This window comes from Canis lupus, chromosome 20, assembly GCF_003254725.2.
Source record: "Canis lupus dingo isolate Sandy chromosome 20, ASM325472v2, whole genome shotgun sequence".
NCBI classification, from domain to species: Eukaryota; Metazoa; Chordata; class Mammalia; order Carnivora; family Canidae; genus Canis; species Canis lupus.
Genome location: NC_064262.1, coordinates 6,284,167 through 6,293,284, shown reverse-complemented (window position 1 = coordinate 6,293,284; position 9,118 = coordinate 6,284,167). Strand labels below are relative to the sequence as shown.

The 9,118-nt window shown below is 46.3% G+C and overlaps 1 protein-coding gene across 7 annotated transcripts in view; it reads left to right on the top strand.

Annotated features, from left to right (window-relative positions):
• The first annotated feature begins 3,058 nt into the window (after positions 1-3,058).
• TSEN2 (tRNA splicing endonuclease subunit 2) overlaps positions 3,059-9,118 on the top strand; it is a 58,679-nt gene continuing 52,619 nt past the window's right edge. For 4 of the 7 annotated variants that reach the window (XR_007404062.1, XR_007404064.1, XR_007404063.1 and 1 more), the window contains exon 1: positions 3,059-3,770. The gene's annotated coding sequence lies outside the window, so the exon portion shown is untranslated. Of the gene's footprint in view, positions 3,771-4,516; positions 4,890-4,944; positions 5,100-9,118 lie in introns of those variants that run through there. The other 3 variants (XM_049097563.1, XM_025449482.3, XM_025449487.3) reach the window with 3 other exon arrangements.

Genomic DNA, 9,118 nt, shown 5'->3' with positions numbered 1-9,118 from the left:
CCTGCTCAGAAACGCCGGTGGCTCCCCATTGTCTGCAGGGTAAAGTCCAAATGCCAAGCCTGGAATTCGAGCGCCCGGCACAATCGGGCCCGCCCTGCCTATCGGGCCTTATCGTTGGCGGCGACCTCCTGCCCGGCCCGGCCCAGCTCCTCCCCACCAGAACCTCAAAACCCACACCTGCCTGGTACACAGGCCTGCCCTGTGCCCCAGCCTACTGTCTCCCTTCTCCTCGCCACTCTCCTGAAGCTAACTCTCTTTCCAGGCTCTGCGGGCCCTTCAACCCATCCTGGTCTCCACGGACCTCCTACCAACAAACACTTGCCGTTATTTTTGTATTTCCATATTTAAAGCTGTGTGTTGTCAATGTACTGCCCTCTTCATGTCGTATAAATTAATTAAAATGATCCCAAGCCCTGCAGTCCCGTGGATCTGAATCCTTATCTGGCCTCCACTACTGCCCAGCTCTGAGAACTTGGAAGAGAGAGGGAAACTCAACTGTGAAATAGAGGTGAGAACACCTACCTCACAGGACTGTGGTGAGAATTAAATAAAACAGGAGGCAAAGGCAAAGTGACCAGCACATATAAACACCCAATAAATCATTGTTTGCTTGGTCAGATTACATACAGGACACCTGCCTGAACTTGAATTTAGATAAGTGATTTTATATTCCAAATATTACATAGAGGTTCTGTATAATATTTCACAGATAAATGATATTAAGCATTATTGTTCATTTGTTAGATGTGCTAATGATATTGGGGATATGTATATATATAAATATATACACACATACAAATTGGCAGATTCCACGTTTGCAAATTCACCTACTGGCTAACACTTATTTGTCATGCCAAAATCAATATTGACAGCACTTAGTCATTCACAGACATGCACATGCATAGAGTGGAGAAAAATTTGAGTCTCCCAATATGCAAGTTCCCAGCTGAAGTCAACAGTTGAGCTCTTCCTATTCCAGCTTTCATACTTTAAACAAATTTGCTTTGGGTGGTTTCCTTAGTACCACGTTTTTCTCATTTTTGTGCTTTTTGCTGATGTCACTGCTTAAAATGGACACCAAGCAGAGTGCTGTAGTGCTGTCTAGCGTTTCTAAGCCAAGAAGGCTGTGATGTGACTTAGAGAAAATACCCATGTTAGATAAGCTTCATTAGGCATGAGTTACAGGGCTGTTGGCCACTAGTTCAATATTAATGAATCAACAAGAGATATTAAATAAAGTGTCTTTAAACAGAAAGTAAGGTTATGTACTCATCAGTTGATAAAACATATTGTGACCAGAGTCTGGCAGGAACCTAGCCCTGTATTTTCCATGAGTGATGATTTAGTATTCAGTAGTATGGTGTTCAGGGTTTCACTATAGCACTGTAAAATTTAAATAACATTTTCACTATAAAATTTAAATATTTATCTATTAGAGATACACACTGAAATATGAGTGAAACCAAATGATGTTTAGGATTGCTTTATTTTTTTTTTTAATTTTTATTTATGATAGTCACAGAGAGAGAGAGAGAGAGAGAGAGAGAGAGAGAGAGAGAGAGAGGGGCAGAGACATAGGCAGAGGGAGAAGCAGGCTCCATGCACCCGGAGCCCGACGTGGGACCGGATCCTGGATCTCCAGGATCGCGCCCCGGGCCAAAGGCAGGCGCTAAACCGCTGCGCCACCCAGGGATCCCTAGGATTACTTTAAAATATTCCAGCAGTGGGATAAAGGTATACATATGGAGAGTATAAAAGAAATAAGATAGCAAAGGTTAAAGACTGTGGAAGTGGTAATTTATTAGAATATTCTACTTTTGTGTTTGAAAATGATGGTGACAGGAGGTTTAAAAAACAGATTGAGGATAAAATCTTGGGGGAAGAATATCTTACTTGGTAGTTTTCACTCTGGACCCTCTGTGGGGATAGGGCTCCCAAAGATACCACCTGAGATCTCATTATGGGGGAATCCCAAACCCTTGAAAGTAGAGAACCAAGCTGAGCGGTTTGGGAGCCCTGGCTGTAGTCTCTGCCTCACCTCAGACTTGCTCTGCTACTTCTGGTAACCCACAGTGCCTCTGAACCTTTTTTCTTATCAGTTAAATAAGGAAATTGAATTGGACAGCCTCTGGGTTCCCCTTCATTGTTAAAACCCTCTCATTCTAAAACCAGTATTTCCTAAATTGGCATGTTCTGCTACAATATTGCAGCCTCCTGCCAGCTCTCTCTTCCCTGCCCCATTCATCCTGATGCCACTAGTCTGTGAACCTTGCTGAAAATTTTTTTTTTTTTGCAACACTCTAACCAGGGAAATATACTCATTTTGATTTATCTAAATCAAAGTCTGAACTCTAAGCCCAGCAGTTAAGGCCTGTGCAGGTAGACCATCCACTGAAGCCCTCAGGTTAAGAAGGGACCAGGAGGGCAGCCGGGGTGGCTCAGCGGTGTACTACCGCCTTCGGCCCTGGGCCTGATCCTGGAGACCTGGTTGTGCTGGTCCTGGGATCGAGTCCCTGCATGGAGCCTGCTTCTCCCTCTGCCTGTGTCTCTGCCTCTCTCTCTCTCTCTCTCTTATGAATAAATAAATAAAATCTTAAAAAAAAAAAAAGAAGGGACCAGGAAACAGGGACAACACAGGGTACACCCAACTATTGCAGAAACAGAGGAAAGCCACCCAAGACTGCCTAGGGAGGCAAGAGGAAGTCTCTTGAAGGAAGAGCTATATGAGCTGAGGCCCAGGGGCGAGGGGGGGGCAGGAATTACTGCTGCAAACCAAGGAGAGGAGGATGGCCCGGGCCAAGGCAAGTGTGCCTGAAGTCCTGGAGACCAGAGAAATTTGAAAAAGGCTCGGATTTCAAAGATTTCAAAGCCATCCCATCAAGCCCCATGAATCTCTCTGGCATTATTTGCCACCCTTCCCTGTCACCCACCTTCCCCACCTGCCCAGCACGTGTGGTATGTGTGCTGGGGACCCTGGGACTCATAATGGGAAAAGTAAACATCGAACCCCCTAGTAGACCTCCTTTAGAATAACCAGGTCAGGATTAACTTGTAACGCTTTCCCACACCCTTTTATTTTGCGCATCCGGCGTAGTTCTAAGGACCCACTTCTCCACAGAGGAAACCAAAGCTCAAAAAGGGCAGGGACAGGGGCTGGGGACTTCAACGCAGCCTGACTCCCGGCGGTCGTCCTTCACCCCCGCGGGGCAGCCAGGGCGCACAGTGGCTTTTACTCAGGCGTCTGCGAGGGGGCGCTGGCGGGCAGGTTCCGGGCGCGGGGCGGCCGAGGCATCCACACCGCGAAAGCCGAGGGCGCCGTCAGGGCCGCGCACACGCCCGCTCTCTTCAGTGAGATCCGGTGCCCTCCGGGTCCCATCCCGCCCCACCCCCACCGCGGGGGTCTCCGTGCCTGGGCTAGTCCCATTTCCACCACCTCCCAACTAGCTGACATCGGACAATAACTGAGGATGTCACATGTTAAACGAATCTTGCGAGGCCGCTGTGGGGATTAAACGAAAGCAGCATCTGTCTATTCCAGGGGAGGACAGGAAAGGGAACTCGCTTACACGCGGAGAAGGGTGAAATGGAGGAACAGACAACGCGCCTCCAGGGCCTGCGCAGGCGCTCTCCGCAAACACCCGGCGGGCGCTCCCGCGGGCTCCGCGGCTGCGCATTCGGCCCGGCTTTGCGGCCGCACTGCTTGACGGCAGCGGTCTCCGCCCTCCGGCCGGCGTTGCCGAGGTAACGACAAGCGCGTGGGGCCGAGAAAGGTAAGGCGCGGGCTGGGCTGCCCGCGGCGTCCCGAGGCGCTGAGCGCCGTGGCGGCGGCTCGAGGTGGGGGTTCTGCTGCGAGAAGAGTCGTCGCCTTCTCGGAACCCCCCCCCCGGAAGCGAGAAAGGCGTGTAGCCTTCCCCCGCGTGGCACAGCCGCCCCAGAGTGGGCCGGGCGGGGAGCCAGGCTTCCTGGTCGCGCCCGAATCAACCCCCTCTTCTGCGAGCACCTGTAGCCCTTTGTGCTGCTTTTCGTTCTTTCTGAGGAACTGGACGTGGCCACGTCCAGTACTGGGGGCCGGGGACGTCCAGGTGTATCGGACACCCTCTCTGCCCCAGGGGAGCCTCAGCCGCTGGTGCGGTTGCTGGGGGGCGGGGGGCCCTCGAGGAAGTCTGCAGAGGGGTGAATTAAGACGGGGAGTCGGCACTTGGGTGGGCCCTGCACACTCTGGCTTGCGTGCGGTCATGCGTGGCGGTCGCAGCCCCCGTCTGGCCAACACCTTGCACACGGCAGGCCCGGTACGAGGCGCCTTCGCAGTTACCCCCTTCATCCTCACAACAGCCTTCAAGGGGTTTAGGTTTTGTTTATGTGGCTTAGTCTCACGTCCTAACTTGAAAACTCCCCAGGGGCTGGATTGTTCGCCTTGTCCCTTTCATCCTTGCCTCCCATAGCCCAGGAGGTACACGGTTGGAGCTTCAAACATTTTTTAATTGGGAGAAGGTGAGCTTTACTGAGTAGGAGGTGTTAACCAGGTTTGTTTGGCAAGGTCCTTCCAGGGGGTCGGAAAACTAAATGGAGTTCCCTCTCCCGTTTTTGTTTTGCTTAGAATAAACGTTTGCTGAGCACCTGAACGGTGTTAGCTTGTGTGTTCAAGGGAAACATAAGCCCTTTTTTTTTTTCTTTTTTAAGATTGTATTTATTCATGAGAGGCACAGAGAGAGAGACACAGGCAGAGGGAGAAGCAGGTTCCACGCAGGAAGCCCGACGTGGGACTCGATCCCGGGTCTCCAGGATCACGCCCTGGGCTGAAGGCGGCGCTAAACCGCTGAGCCACCCGGCTGCCCAAGCCCTATTTTTCATAGTAAAGTAAATGGACCTAATGCTACTTGTATTTGGAGGCAAGTATGCCGCCGCCCCCCGCCCCCGCCCCCGCCCCCAGCGTTTGGGAAAGGAAAAGCTACATCCTTTACAGGTGCATAGCACTCGGCCCCTAGGGAGCTGTTGGGAGTGAGTTTGAATCGGCTATTCTGTCACCAGTAGTTGGCAGCTGTGTGACTACATGTTAAGATCACCTGGGTCCCACCCCAGAATTTCTGATGTAATTGCAGGTAAGTTCTGAGCGTTAGGAGTTTTGAGATTTCCCCCAGGTGATTCTAAGGGCAGCCAAGCTTGAGAGCCACTGTTGTATACCACCCCAGGTTAATTAATCTTATTTCAGTCGTGTTCCCTGCTTGAGAGTCTCTGCATCAACTCCAAGTCTAAACCAGCTTTCATGTTCCAAACCCCTTGACAACTGGCTCAGTCATACCTACACATCTGTGTGTGTGCTTCAGACATGGGTGGTCTTTTAGGCCAGACTTCTTGCAATGCTGTGTCTCTGTACAGTGGAGCTTTGGGCAAATAACTGGCCCTCTCTTCCTTGTTTGTGAAAGAGGATGCCAGTACCCATCTGTGTACCATATAGCACAGTCAGTGCCTAGCATGTTGTACCCATGGATGATGATTACCTCTTCTCAATTTACTCATGCCATACCTTGACATTATGCTGTTCTCCTATCATGGCACTAAAGAAACGTGTCGTAAATGCCTACTGCAGATATGGAGAATAGTGAATTCATTCCTTTCTCCCCTCTTTGCCTTTCAAGTTTAGTACAAGACAACTCCTTCACAAAACCATGAAACAAGATCGTTTGGTTTGTCCTACTGAATTTTTAAAATAACAGCTTTATTGAGAGACCATTACACATACATAAAACTCACCCTTGTAGGGGACCCCTGGGTGGCTCAGTGGTTGAGAGTCTGCCTTTGGCTCAGGGCATGATCCCAGTGTCCTGGGATCAAGTCCCACATCAGGCTTCCTGCATGGAGCCTGCTTCTCCCTCTGCTTATGTCCCTGCTTTTCTCTCTCTCTGTGTCTCTCATGAATGAATGAATGAATGAATGAATGAATAAAATCAATCTAAAAAAAGCTCACCCTTGTAAAATGTACAATTCAGTAATGTTAGTATATTCACAGAGTTGGTCAGCCATCACATCATCACTGCACTCTGGTTTTAAAACATTTTCATCACCCTCAAAAAAAAAAAAAAAATCCATACCTATTAGCAGTCACTCGGCGTTTCTCCCTTCATTCAGCAGCTGGCAGTCACTAATCTACTTTGTGTCTCTATGGATTTGCTGTTGTGGACTTTTCATATTAACGGTCTTATACAATATGTGGTCTTTTGTGACTGCTTTCACTTAATGCTTTCAAGCTTCATACACACTGTAGCATATATCAACACTTCCTTTGTTGCTGATAATCCATTCTATATGGATACATCACAATTTTTTTAATCCATTCATCTGTTGATGGACATTTGGTTTGTTACTGCTTTTTTTAACTATTATAAATCATACTACTGTAAACATTCAGGTACAGATTTTTGCATGAACATGTTTTCAGTTTTCTTGTATCTGTACCAAGGACTGGAATTATATGGGTATTTTGCATTTAACATCTGAGTGACTTCCAGACTTTTCCAGTGCTGTTCAATTTGAAGATGAAGAAACAGGGCTCAGAGAGCTTAAGTGGGTTGTGCAAGGTCACATGATAATGATGGCAGGTTTGCATATATTGGAGGCCTATCAGCCAAATTCTTGGTAATTTGGTGGGGACAGGTGACTTGGGGACCCTACTCTTCCGCCATCTTGCCCCACCTATCAGCCAAATTCTTGAAGCCTGTTCTGCCACATGGGCAAAAGTAACACCAGATCACAGACTTTGAGGTTTAATGGAAAACAGTGTTTTGTGGCAGGAACCTTTCTGTCACACACATACAGGTTGAAGTACAAAGTTCTTGACATCAAGTGTCCTAGCTCATTCTTGGTATTTTTAAGAGTATAGCATCAGTCTGAGGGAAAATTCCAAACTAGGCAAATTAAAATATAACTTCATTGTCACTTGTTTGAGATAATTTAATTGGAAGTTCTTGAAGTTAGCCATTTAACATTTTCTCTTTTCTTAAAATTCCAAATGTAGCATATACAAGTTAAATCCTAACCAGAAGTTAAGTTATAAAAGTGAAAAATCTCATAAAAGTCCAACTTGTTCCTGGAAATGCCTAGAAAGTTTTTCACTAGATTGCAACATCTGCCTCAAAAAAGCTGACACGGCATCAAGTGTTAGAATAAATTGCTGTTTCTTCTGTTGAATACTAAATGCAATCATTGGCTTAGATTGAAGGATAAGTTGGCAAATGACAGTTTAGCTAAAATGCTCTTGGAAGAAAATCTCTTAATTGTTCGTTAATGTGCAACATACGTGGTTTTGTTAGGAATGCTTTACAGCAGTGTGTGTGTGTATATATTTATAATGTATATATGAGTCATGCTCAGTATGTAATTCCCTTGAGGGATCTTACTTAAAAATTAAATTCTAGTGTTTTGCTGCTTAGCATACTTAGTCAAGTCTATGAAGGTTCCAACTTGCTGATTCTTCTTTTTCATAGTTATCTTTGTACTTGATTTATCAATTTCTATAACTCTTCCTTGGTCTGTGTTTTCCTTTGTCCTCATCTAATTCCTCCGTTTCTTTGAGAGGGCAGATAAAGGTATCACACAATGGGCAAGGCAAGATATTTTATTTCTTTTTAATGGTCATAAACCCATACAACCACTTACCTTCCTCAGATTTGGCCATTGTCACTGGCTGTTTCAGGCTTGGTGACATCCATTGCCCAATAGATGCTGGTATTAAGTGCAGGAGGCATTTTAATAAGCAGTCTTACTTCATTTTCTGGATCCATGTAGATGAAACGTGTAATATGGCTCCACTGTATCTTCAAACACCAGATCTGCTGTCAGCTTAAATTGAACCCGGGACGAAGGAGCAGCAGATTCAAGTCTCCCTTCTCATCCTGGGGTGTCTGTTGGAAGAGTGGAGTGCCTGGCCCAGACTCTTGCACTGTGTACATTTTCTCCCCCTTGCATGTGGTTGAGTTTTCCTAAGTTAGATGTATCTGCTGGGGCTTTGTTTCTTTATCGCACAATGCACTCAACTTCATTTCCTTCCTTTAGCCATTATGGAATTGCAGCCTGTTGTGGTACCTTCAGTTTGCTTTCGTATGTGTTATGTGCTTGTTTTGTCTCCTCAGATTGAATATAAGGCCTGGAAGGGAGAGGTACTGGCTTTGGCTTCCTTTACTTCCTCAGGGTGCTGAGTGCACACTAAGTAATCCCATAATTATCCAGAATCCTTTAGCTCCTAACCTTGAGAAATAGTGGGCCTTCAGACAAAGTGGGTCAGATGCTGCCTTGCAGCAGAACCCAGGGAGAAGAGTGGAGGCTTTGGAATTCAGCAGACCTGGGATCATCCCAAGGGGCCTTTTACAAAGTCTCTCTAACTTGAACCTATTTTCCTCACCTGTAAACCAGAGTTGGTAGTGCTCACCCCATAATAATAATTAAAGCAAATACACACATGATGCTCATTATGTACCAGGTACTCTTCTAGGCCCTTTATGGGGGGTCTTAACTCTAAGGTAGAGTCTGTTTTTATCCTTATTTTGTAGATAAGGAAACCAAAGCATAGAGAGATTAAGCAGCTTTTGCCCAGCATCACACAGGACATAGTAAAACTAATTCCAGTCCTGGCACTCTGGCTTTAGAGTTCCTGCTCTTCACCACTAGTATGTGGTGGTACATAACAGACCTGAAATGGTAACTGTTTCTGTCATTGTTGTTATTAATTTACCTTAAACATGGGGAGATGAATGGCCTTTAGAATATATATTAAGGTCCTTTTTTGGAAAAGGAAATACTGAATAGATTTAATTCTATGAGGACAGTGTCTCTTTTGGCCTTATCTTTATATCCCCAGCATCTCTGATTATCAGAAGGTCCTAGTAGGTACTCAGTAAATGCCTGTTGTTTGAGTGAAAGAATGGGAGTAATCCTAATAGGAATCCTATTGTGCTTGCTGTCCATAGACTTTTGCATGGCATGATGACTTTGGGCATGACACTAGGCCTCAGTCTTGTCCACTCTAGTTAGAAATATTGCCACTGACTTCTTGGGCATGGTTGTGAGAATTGAGATATTTTAGGTGATGGATTAGTAGTGCTTGTACAAAATGTTCTCATTACTC